This window comes from Polyodon spathula, chromosome 25, assembly GCF_017654505.1.
Source record: "Polyodon spathula isolate WHYD16114869_AA chromosome 25, ASM1765450v1, whole genome shotgun sequence".
Lineage (NCBI taxonomy): Eukaryota > Metazoa > Chordata > Actinopteri > Acipenseriformes > Polyodontidae > Polyodon > Polyodon spathula.
Window position 1 is genome coordinate 20,278,004 of NC_054558.1, and position 15,581 is coordinate 20,293,584.

Below are 15,581 nucleotides of genomic sequence, written 5' to 3' on the forward strand. Positions count from 1 at the left end.
TGAAATACAGACTGGAGAGTTGCTTGTCAACTCTGGAGTAAATCAAACCATTTTTCAGCTGAAGCAGTTTTAAATGTAAGAAGAAAATGTAGGTCTGGTGGTCATCTTGTTTTAAAGAACATTTTTGAATGGCATTGTCCCCAGGATGATGCATACCAAGTTAGGTGTCAGTTGGTTAAGCAGTTTGCAAACAGAGGCAGATTTGAGGTTTGGGCAGGTTTCAGTGAATTTGGTGGCAGCCATTTTGATAGTAAAATCTATCGCAGCAACTTCTGGTTGCTCATGACATATGCGAAGTTTCAGATCAAGCAGTTAACCGGTTTCCCAAGAAGAAGATTTTCAAAGGTTTTACCAAAAAAAAAAAAAAATGCGTCAGGCCGCCATCTTGGTTGACGCGGGAGCGCAATTTATTATTATTATTATTATTATTATTATTATTATTATTATTATTATTATTAGTAGTAGTAGTATTATTATTATTTGCATCTGACTGAACTGTAATCTAGACAGGGTGATACCTGTAAAGTTTCATGTTGATTGGTTACAACGAGTGTGAACAAGAGCAGTTTAAAATTTGGGGAGGGAAAACGAGAATTAAAAAAATAACCTTTACAATAACAATAGGCTACCCAAGCCAGCTTGGAACCCTAATAATAATCCGACATATCAATGTTTGAGTTACAGGCGGAGCTTTGCTGTAAACATGTCAAATAATACCCTACAGTGCTTTCTTTGGCTGAAGCTGGCAGTTAGGTAAATGTATTCAAATGAGTCAATTTTTGTTTTACATATAAATTGCCCGGTGCATGGATAACAATGACATGTAAATACAAAGCTCATTCAGTTTCATTTTTAATGTTTTCACACATTAAAACAAAACAAAACAAAACAATGTAATCGGTGGTATGCAGCGGTACAGTACTTTATTTATTTCAATAACTTCTTTATTCAAAGTATTTAAATTATGAATGTATTTTTTTTTCTTAAATAAATGACACTACCAGAGAAATAAAGAGATGCATAAATAACAAAAGGATGTCCAAAGAGCTTCTTACAAAGTACGCTGGCTAAGGTCACTGGCAAGCGCCTCGGGAGCGATTATTTTCCCTGGTTTATTGCGCTTTTGTTGAGCGCAAGTGCGAGATAAAACGGGCTCTTCAAATAAGAAAGGAGGAGAGGCCGGGTGTCAGTTATTGAAGGTGGTGATCGGGATGAGAACTGGGGCAGATGTGACTGCAGGCGGGACAGCTGACCGCCAGATATATCTGTATAAAAATTGTATTTTCTTCTCCTTCGTTCTTCTTGTAAATGCAGTTTATTTACCTTACTATTTTGTATATACATTGGTTTATTTAAACGTATGTAGATTTACGAAAATGTAGCCAACATAATATAAAACATGCAAACAATACTTCTAATGCAATATTAACAAACCTTCTTGTCTCTCTAAAAGTCGTCTTATCTGTACTGTGAAGTTAATATTTACTGTGTTGTTAAAGTCATATTCTCAAGATAGCAGGTGTCAACCAAATACACACTAATGGACGTAAGCAGAAACGGTTATACTCTTTAGAGACAGGGGGCATCTGGAAGTGTTTTCCATAGTAACATCTGGTCTAGATGCCTAAATGAAAGAAAGTTCATTAAACGATCTCCATTGGTTTTTGAGTTATAGAGACTTACACTAGAGAGCGCCGTGGCTCACCCTATAGGCTAGAGGTTTAAGTTTTTAATGTGATCTGTTTATTATTATTATTATTATTATTATTATTATTATTATTATTATTATTATTGTTGTTATTGTTGTTGTTGTTGTTGTATCTATTTGCTTACTTTGAATCTTCCATTCTCCCGAGTTTATTTAAAATTTTCCGCGAAAAACCAGCGTGGCTCAGAACTCGCCGCCAGAACGCTGACGGCATCTCCGTGGTGACCGTCTTCTATTACCTCCGATTGGTTGACCAGTGGAAATGTATCAATTCCCACTGCTGCAGGATTGGTCGGGGGGCGGTACCTGGGGCCGTGTGAGCCTGCAACGTTCCGGGTTATTGTCAGTTTCGGCCGCTAGTTGCGGGGAGAGGGTACGGCTGTGAGAGAGAGGCAGAGCAAAGCTGCCCGGAACATCCAAATAATCTGAAACAAACAGCGTCAATTCAGAATCAGCAAAGGATGAAAACGGAAACCACGGATCTCCGGTTGTACTGAGGACTTTGTGCGAAAACGAGACATTTACACTTCAAGAAATTTGGGAGAAAGCTGATTAACCAAAGGAAGACAGAGGTTTCCCGATCGAAGCAAGGGATTAAAGGACCTGCCGCGGACACTAAGAGCGTTATCATGAGGAACGCACCGCACTAACGCATCACTGGTAGTCCGGTCTCGGCGTCTGTTTCTGATCAAAGGGATTACATTTTAAATACAACAACTGCAGGCTGTGCCGCTGTTTCCCAAGTACAAGATCAATGGAGTATATATGCCATAATAAATAAATATATCAGCCGAGGGATAGATGCACCCTACACATAAGGTTTGAATTGTAATCCATTATATACAGACCGTATATATTAACCGTCGGTCTTGGGCAAAAACAGGAAACGGAATATTATGTTATCCCTCTGTGCTTTGTAATTGTTAATAACATGCACGCTGTTTTTTAGATGAGTTTTTCTTTTCCCTGGAAATTGCCGTGCATAGCTTAAAAAAAAAAAAAATCAAACTAAAGCAAAGCAACGTTGATTTTTTAAATTTAATTTTATTTATGAGAACGTGTCTCTTTTTTCCCTACACTTAACTGAAATGATTAACATATTTGCCTTTACGAGTTGGAATTGCTGAAATAAAGTAGTTTTTTTTTCCCCCCCCCCGAGAAAAGAAGAAATTTATATATATATAATTTTTTTTTTTATTATTTCCCCAAACGAAAGAAATTCATCTGTTCAAGATGGACCGATACTTTTGAAACACTAATACAGTGTAGTTTTTATCTGGTTCATCCGAGCTCAAAAAACCCAAAACCGAAAGGAACCCTCATCTTTCGCCTCCGGGAATTGTAATAAAAGGGATTATATATCTGAGTTCTGATGTTCAGGAATCGGGATCTCTCTGCCTGTCCGGATCACCGAGCTCTGAAGCCGACTCACGGCGCTTCACCAGCCTGCATTCACAGACTACCCGTCTTCAGTTAAAGCAATTTATGGTAAATGGCTTCTTGTTTAAGTTATTGTCCGTTTTAAATAGAGCTGGGTGTATAGTTCGCACACTGTATGGCTTTTCTTTTCTCTTTGCATGCCATTGTGTTTGCCGTGTTTTGGTGCTAGATGCAGTAGTACGTTACTTTCACTTGGGGAAATACAAGATGGCAAATGACATCGGTTCTGTATGAATTAATCTTATATGAGCTTGTGCCATTGACCTGTGAACGCATAGCTGGCTGACTACACTGTAGAGATTTTTTTTTTGTGTATCATGTGTTTGTCCAGTGTTTGTTTTAACTTTTATAGTTATCTTTTACCAGAGGCGTTAACCCTATGCACTGCATTGTAATAATACTGGTTTTAAATAGTGGCCAGTTTGGACTTTAATCTTTCTGCCGTTAATCTCTCAAAGATGTACATTTTGTGTTGTTGACGTGAAGTAATTGCCGTTTCCACCGTGTGCGACTTTGAGTGGGCAGAGAAATCTTTTATAACTCGAAGCTGTAAAATTTAGGTGGTAGGAGGAGTAGGAACTCCACAGCTGTAAAACTGTACACCGTTTTCTGAAGTGGCTCTTTGGCCTTCTAAAGTTTGCGTTGCTGTGCTGGAATTTTATTGCGTATCATTGGGTCTAGCATCACAGTCTGACCAGTTAAGAAGGGTCAAATCACAGTGTTGCGGAGATCCGAGTTACATATATAATCTTAATGCAACAAATACGTAAAAACGGATTTCAATAAACAGACATCCTCAATTGCTCGGGTGTGTTGAGCGAATTTGAGAAATCAAATAGGTGAAATGAGGTCTCTTGACACACAAGCGGGATTCCTTCTAATTTAATGTTTAATAATGCAGAATTCATGCCCGGTTCGAATACGTAGGCTGCCTTTAGTTTTAAGGGAGTGCCCAGTGCCCACCCGTGGAAGTGTTCAGTCTAGTGGAACTCTGCTCCAGCGGCTTTCTCTTGGTGTCACACAGGTGGCCTTTTATGTTTTCCTTTCATTATTTTAATAGACGACTGTATGTCGAGTTGCCCTCCTATACAAATTCTGGTAACCAAGACGAATGTTGATACTGTTTTCGTGTCAGGGATGTAAACTTTGACATGCAGATGCTGTTTGTTACAGCAAAACAGTGAGGTGGATACATGGAAACGGCGGAACTGCGTATACAATCGCGAGTACGCGAGCTGCGACTTTCCTGAATCTATGTGAACAGCATCTAACCTAATACAGTATGTTAAAGCTGCAGCATTGTTCCACAGTAGTGTTTCTTTTTACCCTAAATAAAAACCCAGTTCAGTCGTGGCTTGAGTGTTATTCCATAGTTTAACCTTTTGTCCTTTCACAGTCCAGTTTGTTTACATTGCTCTCAAACCCGCAATTCTGTGACTGATTTACATATTGCATCTTGCAGCGGTATTAATAACATCTTAAAGTTTATTATGACTCATGAAGCAGAGTATACATTTTACAAAGGGTCGTGTTGTCATGTTTAATTTTTTTTTTGTTCTATATTTTACTGGAAACCTGTGATTTTATATATATATATATATAAATAAATAACAGTGCTGTTCAGTCTGCTGGCTGTGGAGCATTCAAATTTCAGGTGAGAAGTTAAGAGCTTTGCACAACAAAACGCATAGCAGGCCAGATTATAGGTTTGAGGCCCCAAATTGCCAAGAGCTTTGAAGTGGTCCATCAGTGTGATTATCAAATTGCACAGGGGATCTCTGCACACAGCAGCACTCGCAGGACAGACAGGCTATGAGAACATGCCGAGCTGAGATTATAAAACTGCCACCTCGCAGACCTGCTATATTTATGCTATCGATCTGAAGATACTGATGAGCTTGGAGGAGCTGTTTCAGGGTTTGGCTACAATGCTGTGGTAATATCTTATAGTTGCTTCAAGTAATGACTATTGCATCAAGTTATCAGCCACTTACCCAGCCTTTATTTTGTAGGCTGATTGTAAAAACCCTTATAAAAATTCCCCCCATAATTAAAGCATAACATAGAGTAATAAAAACATAGGTAAGTATTGTAAAGCCAAGAGTGGTATGGGAATGCATATATAACAGAAAAACCCATCTCAATGCTTAGATCAGGCAGCATCTATGATATCGAGGGGGGGGGGGGGGCGACAGGATTTTCTATATTTTGCTTGATTTAATGGCAATGCCATTACACTCAACACATACCAGTATTAGGAATGGCACCCCCAGATTATTCCAACAGACATGAATCCTTTTAGATTGTTTTATGAGGACCAAACGTGTCACAGCTTAAACCCTCGTCAGCTGGTTGGTTTAGCGCTGCAAACTGCGACATACTTTAATGTTCCTGCTGCACAGGATCGTGTTTTGAAGAGCAGACATCCTTAATCGCTCGGAAAGCCTTTCCCAGCTACTCTACCTCGGGGGCGGGGGGCTGGCAAGCCAGGAGATGACATTGAATCAAATCTGAGACTACATTAAAGAGCTTGCTTTCCCAGCCTAGACCAGCACCTGCACTAGGGAGCTGTACCAGCGCTGAGGCAAGCCTGACCTGTTCCATTGAATAAAACATAATATAGTGATGTATGGAGGCCGTGAGATGGGCTGCACCTGAGGGGGGTGCAGACAAAGCTGCTTATTTACTCGCCTGCATTTATAACTTTTGGAAGGCAATTTCTGCCAGATTGTCTGTGTGCCCTGTTTTTTCCTAAGCAAATTAAGTACTCCTCAGCCCTTGCAGTGCTTAAGGGTACTTAATGCATCAGCTGTGAGGTATCCAAGGCTACCCTGGTACTGTTGTTCAGCTCATCTGTGCTTTCGTTCTCTTTCAATTGCTTCCATTTATACATCTTTAACTTTGGGGGTTCATTTCAAGATGTTTGTGAATAACGTCCTGTACTTTTTCACTCTCTCTCATTCTCCACCTTGACATATTTCTTTCCTCTGTTCTTCTGAGATCAGTCTCTCCCTCTCTAATTTGATTATGTGTTCATGGACACAGTATCCGGTCCTCTGACAGCATTGCATTGTTAGCATCTGTGGTGAGTGGTGCTTCTGCTGCTTGCTTGATTTGCTGTGTTTTTGGCAGAGCTGCGAGGCCGGGACCTCTTTGGGATTTCCTCATGGCCGCTCAGCTTGTTTCAGACCCCGGGACCCTGGCACTCGGAACTGTGTGACCCTGATTCTCACGGGACAAGACCTCTGTGCGTGTGTGTGTCCTGCATTACATTGTCCCAGACGCCCTAAATTTTAGTATATTCAATCGCAGGAGCTCATTAGTCTTGAAGTGGTTGAAATGCTGGCTCACTTTTAATTTAGGCCAGTGATTCAGCTCTGAGTTGAGTCAAGTCATCTACTCCTGCCAAAAGTTGGAACTCCTATAGCATTTAAAAATGTTTACAACTTCTCTACCTTTATAAGTAAATGGATTTAGTAATGTATTATCGCAAGCCGCCACGTATTCACAGTCCTTTGTACATTTCAGTATCATTTATTGGTAGACAGACTGGGTTCTATATTTTCAATAGGTACCATTGCATTAGATTCAGAGACACAAGCTGTCTTACCTCTAATAATACTGTGCTCATGGTGCACAGTACTGCTGTTCTTTACACAATAAGAAGATTGTTTGTTTTGTTGTGCTCTTAGTATTTGGCAGGATATTCCTATTGAGCTGATATTGGTAGGTTTGGTTTTGTACGTGCATGTTTTTACAGTAATAGTGTGGGATGCTTGTAGAGGTGTTAGTGTGTACGTGTGGGTGCGTTCTTCATCTGCGTAGGAGTAGACTGGAACATGAGCATGAGAAGAGGTCTTTGGCAGGAAACCAAGGCTGGAGCCACAACCTTCTGCCTCTTTTCCCACCTCTTGGTCAAAGCTAACACCCAGCTGCGAGAGTACACAACAGGCCTGACTCCTCCCTTACTCTGGTGTCTGTGAGAGTGGATTTATTCATGGGGGTTTATGGCGAGCAGTCCTTCGAGCAGTCATGCTTGACCTAACGAGGACGGTGAACCCCCTTGCACGATATAGAGGTGGGTCCATTGGGGATTTCTACAGAACTTTCAGGAGGTCCTTACAGGCTATAATCTGCCATCGGGGTCAGCACTCTGGCCAGAGGTACTTGAGGGCACATTCCAAGTGGATTGTTTCCAGGTCCTAGATTTACAAGCTGTTGTATATCTGATCCTAGAGTGGATGGGTAGAAGAATGCTCAGTGGAATGAGGACAAGGAAAAGTGTGATCCATTGAACCCTCCAGACTTCCCTGCATCAGACACTGTTACTGTACCAGCACAGTGGATCAGCCCCTTTTAAAACCACTGTAACTAATGCAGGGTGTCATTAATCTGTAACTTGCTGCAGTTAGATTCAGGATGCTTAATAAATTGCTATGTGTTTGGTTTGCAGAAGTGCTGTGTCAAAGTGGTTGGGGGTTTAGGGGTTGGAGTTTTGGATTGTACCCCAGGGTGCGGCTCCCGCTTGTCTGCTTTGATCGCTCGTTCACGTGGCCTGTTCTCCTTTAATTCTGTTTCATTGGAGGTGGCAATCATTTCTGTGCCGTTTCTGACTTGCTAATTACTGCCGATCATTTCAGGGTTCTCTGGTAGATGGACAGGTTTTAAAAGCAAGTGGACAGGTTTGTCTTGGAGTGAGGCTTTCTGACTCCTCGTTGTAAAATGCCGAAGGATCTAAATTGGCAGCGTCTCTGCAATGAGCCAGGACGAGACACAAGCGCTGTGTTTTGCAAGCGTACCAAAGGAAAAAACCTGCATCGTCTTGCTTGAAACAGACATTGATTCAGAACACATCAAAAAAATGTAATGTGGAAGCATGGACAGTTTTATATATGAGACATAGGAGGAAACCTTGAGATATCATACCAGAGACCAGGTATAAAACTGCTGGGGCTAATAATAGGCAAGCTTGCCTTTAAGACTATTTTATGGCAATGTTAGCACATTTTAATAAAGCAAACAAAGTTCTCCACAAGTGATGACGAAACAGGTCACTGTACATGAAACACTGTCGCTGATGCCTTATTCTGCATGTGCGGCTGTCTAGTAATAAACAGCAAGGTATTGTTCTATCAACCTGCTTGGCTAAGCGCTGATCAGAGAAGATCCAGGATGGTATATATCACCCTATTTATCATGCGACAGGTATGCAGTAATAAGAGGAAACAACTGGAGCCTAAACAAGGTGCAGATTAAAGCTTCCATCCTGCTGAGGCTGCATGCCGCTCAAAGACGGTCTATTGCTAATCGACCCCAAAATTGCAGAGACAGCCTGCTTGCCAAGGTTTTAAAAGCAGTTCCCTCATTGCTATAACAATAATACAAGTGCTTCTTTCAAAGTCACATTGATCTCTGGGGCTGTCTGCGCTCTCGAGTGCAGAGGGTCGAGGCTGTGCTTCCCGTTCAGTGCGTCCTCTGGACTGGCTGCTTCGGAAGTGGGATGGTGGAACAATGGGAATCAGTGTGCAGGGAGGGCGGATGCCATCACCTGAGTGCTTGATTGTACCGGGGCGCTCATGCGGTTAAACGCTGATTGCTGCACCCCGATTGTCTGACCAGAGCACTGGTTTACAATAGCTTTTCTGTAAGGGAACTTCCATTTTCAAACCAACTCTTCAAATGTATTATTCCACTGAGGTGCATTCAACAAGGGCCCCTTTGGCTCCCACACACTTGGTTACAAACACATAGGCAATGGGTACATAAACTACAATGTTGTTGTTTATTAATGTAGGTTTTGATTAACCTGTCCTGTTTTTCTTTTTTTGTTCCCAAGTTCAGGAGGCCACGGCTTGCTTTTCAGCCCCTTGCTCTTTATATACTTGCATTTGGGATTTGTTTCTCTTTCCTTCTATTCCATTGATAGCAGGACCTTGACCAGTGAAAAGAAACTCGGAATCCAGCCAAAACAGCGAGTAACAGGAGAGCTGGAAAGTTCAGCCCTCTCCCCTAATGATACTGAAACTGCGACTGAAGACACCACTATTCTGCCAGCCGCTGGGTCTAGAAACGCTTTGAGGCTATTTAATACTGGCAGCTGCAGTTTCTACCCTCATAGCCAGCACTCTGTTTGGGTTGAACTAAACCCATTGCAATACAAATAGGATTCTGGTTGTTTTAAAGTCTTTTAGAATTGCTCAGGCTTTGTCTAGAATTTTGGATACAGCAAACCTGTGCTTACATTGCAAATGTCTTCTCTAATCTGGCGTTGGTTTCAAATACCAATGAAAATAAACAGAAATAAGACATTTGATGTAGTATGAAAGTTAAACGAGAGACCGATCTTTGACCCGCAACCAAAGGTACCATGTAGCAACAAGCACGAAGACAGAGATGTCCAACTGCACACCCCATAATATCCAGGGAAGCCCTTTTTTCAGGTTCTGTGTTAAACTTCAGTGGTTGTAGCGGGATGGGCCGAGCCCCTGTGTTAATTAACTCTGTTGCCGCTGAGCTGCTGTGCACTTTATTCTTTTGTAATTAGTCCCATTCCTAAAGTAGAACTCACTGGCAAGAAGAAAACAACACACAAAAAACACCAGACTGGGGCCACAGTGCTGGCTGGAGTGGAGGTGGGGGGGGGGCAGGCATTGGCACAGCCGGCACTCTGTCATCGCTCGCCCTCGTGGCCGATTACCGGTTATTTAAAAATGACAAATGTAAACCTTGAGAACTTGGCCACCTAGCACATTGAAAGATAATGGGATTTCCACTGACTGGAGAAACCAATCGCAGCTCGGCAGTAAAGGCTGAAGGCTACAAAAAGAAAAAAAAAAAACAGCGAGACATTTTTATATCATTTTTGATAGTCAAGAATTTGTTATTTTTTTAAATAAAGCTAGGTATCCCTATTTTTGTCATCTCCAGCTAGCAGGCTTGAGTAACACACACACACACACACACTAAAGCACACACTTACGTCAACATGGTAATCAAACTAGAAAATTCTGCCATCCTTGACGTGCCGTCTATAATGCATACAAGCCTATTGACAGTGTTATGGCAGGTGTTCTGCTTTTATCAGTCACTGTGTACACACACACACACACACACACACACCTATGTCTAAGCATTTATTTAAATAACCAGGTGAATACATAGATCACTCCTAGACATACATGGATACGCACACACATGCAGAGCTGTTTTATTACCTCTCGCCTGCTGTTGGAATTGCTTTCCTCCCTCGAGTGAGCCTGTTAAAGCCGGCTTTATTGTGTTAACCTATCTATGTGTCAAGAGCTTGTGTGCCACTCTTTATCGGTGTTTGTATTTGGTTGGTGAGGGAGGGAGGAGAGAAAGGGGGACCTGAGTGAGAATGGATGGCTGGTCACCTCTGCATTCGCAGGGCTAATGACTGGTTGCTAAGCGATTTTTGCATCCACAGTAATCACTTTTTTATCTCTCAAAGATGTCATGTATAATTATAAGGCTGCTGCCATCTTCTGAAATCTGCCTAATGGGGGTTTTAATTTATTTGGGTGATAGAGAGAGAGAGAGAAGGGAGGGTTGCCACTTTACAGTCCCATGCAGGTTTTTTGTTTCTCCCTTCCTTTTGACTTTATTCCCAGGGAGGCTGCAGGCTGATTGCTTTTGGAAGCTGTATTATCTGACTCCACTGGGTTGGAAGCGGCAAAGGTCATTCTGGATTATTTGGTGGAGCAAAGTCATTTTCTCTTGGAAAAGCTAGATTTCCTTGCAGCCCGGGCAGAGATAGCAAGATCATTAAATGCAGTTCTCGCCATCTAAATGCCCTGTGGGGGCCTGTGCCCGCCCCTTTGGGCTTGTTCTTGGTTTTATTAAGATTTTTATTGAGTTGGAGAAGATGGTGACCTTTGCAGCGTAGCAAAACCATTCTGACAGTAAAACTATTCTAGAGTACATTCTCCCATTGCATAGCAGTTTGATCCATTCGTAGAAGCTGAATGTTTTGATAGTGTGCAAGCAGTAGGCTCATAATAAAACCTGGAATGGCTGTTTGATCTCCAAGATCTCCTGTTTGACCCCCCCCCCCCAAAAAAATAAATAAATAAATAAATAAACTGAATAGTGTGGCTGCCATTTATCTGAAACTTAATTTTCCGTTCGACAATCTGTAATAATGATTTACCCTGCTGTGTGGTTTAGCTTCATAAACTATTCATGCCCTATTATGAATGCAATTTTTAATTAGTTTTCTTTTTTTTTTTTCCTTTGTGATATTTAAACAAAATCATCTTTCTGCAGCATGTGATGTGTTTTTATTATTTTGCTGCTGGGCTACATTCTCAGTGGGCTCTGCAGAGATGGTAGCTGTGTGGTGTTACGGGGGAGGTGTACGGCTGGTCCTGCACAGACCGTTTTATTCGGATCCAGCTCTCCACAGGTGAGGGTCGCTGGTGTTGACTGGGTTAATTTACCATTCCAAGTGAAATCACTGAAGAAACAGATGCTTGGGTTCGTGCGGATTGCTGTTCTCCACAGTGTCTAAGAAAGGCAGCAATTGTCACAAATCCAAGCGGCTGTTTCTTCACTTTGAATGGTAAATTAGCTCAATCAACACCCATGACCCCCGCCTAATTGTCATCACTTGATTTCTCAATTTGAATAACATACAGAATGTATATAAAAAAATCTACCTGCAGAATATATGTGTTTGTTTTTGGAACCGTCTCCTAAAACGTAGTCTGCATGCACCTGGTGTGGCTGCTACAACTCTAAAAAACCGACTCCTGAAATGCCGTATGGATTTCACGAAACATTCCTGTTATTACAGTAGGTCTCTGGGTCGCTCTCGTGGAAATCAGTTTCTGGAACTCCAGGGCTAAATTCAGTGCAACTCACGCACGACTCACGCCCAGACGCTCGCAGAGAGATGATTCAGCTCTTTTTAGACTCCTGTCCTCTAGTTCTGCATTCCTTTGATGTCTCACCTCCTGCCAGGGGCTTGTCCTGCTTCCAGAGGAAAAGGGGTGAACCAAGCTCTCTATGGTGCCTTGTAAACACACTCCCAATGAGGGAGAGGTAATGGCCTGGAACTGACAAGGATCCACTGGGAGCTTTTTTTTTTTTTTTTTTATTAAACAGCAGCAGTACAGATTTCTCTTCAGAGACTGAGATAGAGAGTGAGAGCCCTGTAGCAAGAGCTTTGTTCCGTCTGCATGAAAAACTAAATAAAACAAAAAAGGAAGTCTAGACTGAGAGACTCTTAAGAGGAGATGGATGCATGGTGTTCGTTCTCTGGGGATCTCATAAGACTGAACCTCCTAGAGGCAATAGACAATAAGAGAGTTTGTGTGAGCACACAGTGGAAGACAAATAAGTTTCCTTTAACATGTCTTTGAAAACCACACACAAGATTTTCATTCTGATTTAGTTTAAATGAATACTACGTTCCTTAATTTATCGCAAGACTAGTAGCCTGTCATAGTGTAGGTGATTAACTTGTTTTGGCCATGCGTGAAGCCATCAGTTTCAAAATTATGCAAACGACTGACAATCATTTGCAAGTTCTGTTTTACGAGTGACACCTGGCTCAGCCTGTCAGTCATAGGTAGGTTGCCCTGATAAACAGATGGCCATTGACCCTTTTTATTCAAGCAAGTGCATTTTCATAAAACAAAGTTCCAAATGACTGCTTGCATCTTGTGAGGTTTGATACACCTGGAACTTTAACGCGAAACAGTCCTGATCCTGTTGACTTAAAGCTCTGCTAAAGCAAGGTCGGAAAAGGGTTCTACAGCTTTGACCGCGATTTTGTTAAATGGTTTTGCATTGAGCCTTCTGTCAAAATGAGGGCGCAGAGCCGTAAAATTGGATTTAATCCAGGATCAAGTGCGCGATTAACATGGCGAGGAGAGGAACGGTGCACAGCAGGGCAATGGATCCTGGCTGTGGTGTCTTTATTGTAGCAGGAAACAAAACCTGCTTAAAAATGGCTAATATTAGAAATCTAATCTGTCACAAGTGGTGTTCAAGGGCTGGATACGGCTTGCAATCTGCATGTGACTGAGCTTACTGGTTTTACTTGATACTCTCTGAGCCTGTTCTGTATAGCTGATCACTCTCGGTCGGCCCACATCTAGAGCAGGGACACCTCAGGATAAGCACCAAACCAGAAGGAGCTGCATGAGAGATCCCAGGCTCCCTGGAACTCAATAAGGGGTGCAACCTCCAAAATAATGACTTCACAGTTACAGCAGCACAGTATGGAAAATGCACCTCAATATTGAGATCGCCCATGGTTTTAAATGTTATTGCAACTTCACAATTGTGTAAACCGTTTAATTCTACAACCCTCCCAGAACCAAGCTAGATTATTTATAATGCCCCCCCCCCCCCCCCACACCCGCACACCCACTTAACTTTAAAGAATACAGCCCTTGCGCTTTGTATTGTGGAGCTCCCTTCTGACCTTGACCAAGCATCCTCTGCCGATGGCAACTCAATACTCCCTCACCTAGTGTCCCTGTACGAAGCTGCTTGATAACTAGATGTCTGCCATCCGATACTGCCTGCCACGGCCAGCAATCAATCTGGGGATTGATACTTTTTTTTCTTGTGGTGTGACCCAGGAATCTGTGTGTTTTCTGCAGCACCCTGCATTGAAAATACCATTCCTCTGAACACCCAGGGAATGGACTGTACAGCTCACTGCTCACCGCCCCCTTGGTTTTGTAAGAGAATGCCCCGCAAGGGGCTGGACTGTCCATCGTCTCCAGGGTGGCAGGGAGATGCCTGTTAGGAAGTAATGCCCTTTGTTTCACCTCTAAAACACCTAGTGTATGGGTTAAATGTGTAATTCATTACTTTTAGCCAGAATGGGGTTTTCTCAATCTGAGAAGAATGACCCTCAATATACATATTTAAAGTGGTTTGTAATGTGCTTCAAGATGTGCAAGCGCTGTGTGGGAGTGCTAGAGACTCGGCAGTGGGTCCCAATGGGAAAGGTCTGTAGTTGCGCCTTTTACAATATCAGGAAGACAGTGATCATGATTACAGCTCTGGATTGGGAGCCAGGCAATGCCCACTGGGAAATGCTTTTTTTTCTGCAATTTTGTCTCTTAATTCCGCTGCACTTTACCATTGTACATCAGAATGTAGCCAGTTCTGAAAGGAAGGGTGCGCAGCGTTTACACGAAACCATACTGTAGTAGAAACAAAACACCGAGAGTGACTGGATATCACTGACCTTGACAGCCTGTGTGCCTGCTGACCTTGCCTTCACCCTGTTCACCATAGGCCCGGCTTGAACTGGATATTCCAGCGACGGGGGTTTAGAGAAAATACAAACAGTTTTTTTGTGTCTGTCGACTTTTTAAAATAATACTGTTGTGATATTGGAGCCATTGCAGAGGTTGAAATGGCAGCAAACTGGGATGTTTCCGCTGTCCTGAATTACACCCGCGACACAAAAATAAGCCTCATTTCAGAGACCATCTGTGTTTTGTTATTTTTATTTTTAGTGAGGCTTTTTTAAATGTAACAATAACATTGTGCTGTTCTGCCCTGAGAGTGTGTGTGTGTGTGCGCGCATGCATTCCTGTATGTTGGAGAGTTTGATTGCTAGGATGAAACATCCAGGTGTGAATGTGGGATTGACTGGTATTGATTTTAATAAAGGCGTAATGCTTATTTAAACACCTGAACCTGAGAGCCATACTCTCACCACCTCCTATTTTCCTTTACAGTGGCACAAAGAACGCTGTCTGGGATAAAGGTGCCATTTGTTAAATAGCTCTGTTACTGCAAAGTATAGCTAATAGACACCGAACGGTCGTCTCTTCATTGAATGTATTTGTTAATATTGTCACGTTAGCATGCGTATTGTTTGAATGTTACTTCTGTTACCTTCCAGGAGTTTTCCTTTTGTGTGGAGTTCTGTGCTTGTGGGCAACAGATGTCAGCATTTTGTTTTTTGAAGTCGTTCCGCAGCGAGATTGTTTCAACATTTGACACTCCAGCCCGCTGTAAACTAACAATGCAGGAACTAACTCTGCTTAGAGGGGTTTGCCCTGAGCCTGACCCTGGCTGATTATTAGGGAAGGATGAACGCTCTCTGCAGTTGGAACCAAGTTGCCATGCTCAATAGAAGGCTCCATCTGTCCCCTGCTATCTGCTGGTTTGCTGGAGTGGTGTGTGTGTGTCTCTCTGTGAGCTGTGAAAAGAGCCTGTCTATGGGAGCACTTGTGAATAGGGGCTGGAGTGGGGGGGAGCAGTCTTTGTGTTTGTTCACAGGCTCCAGGGCTAAAGGGTTACCCCTGTCCCCAAACAAACTCCTCTCCGAGCGAGGCCAGTCACTCCCAGAGAGAGGAGCTTGGTTACTGAGTCATTTATCTGCCAGTCTATTCAGAAAGCTGCTTTCTATTCATCAAACTATCTAACTGTCTTTTCT

The 15,581-nt window shown here is 42.5% G+C and overlaps 1 protein-coding gene across 3 annotated transcripts in view; it reads left to right on the top strand.

The window, feature by feature from the left end:
* Positions 1-2,073: 2,073 nt before the first annotated feature.
* The window catches only part of LOC121300033 (protein FAM222A-like), a 39,927-nt gene continuing 26,419 nt past the window's right edge, over positions 2,074-15,581 (top strand). For 2 of the 3 annotated variants that reach the window (XM_041228378.1, XM_041228380.1), the window contains exon 1: positions 2,534-3,196. The gene's annotated coding sequence lies outside the window, so the exon portion shown is untranslated. The other variant, XM_041228379.1, reaches the window with a different exon arrangement.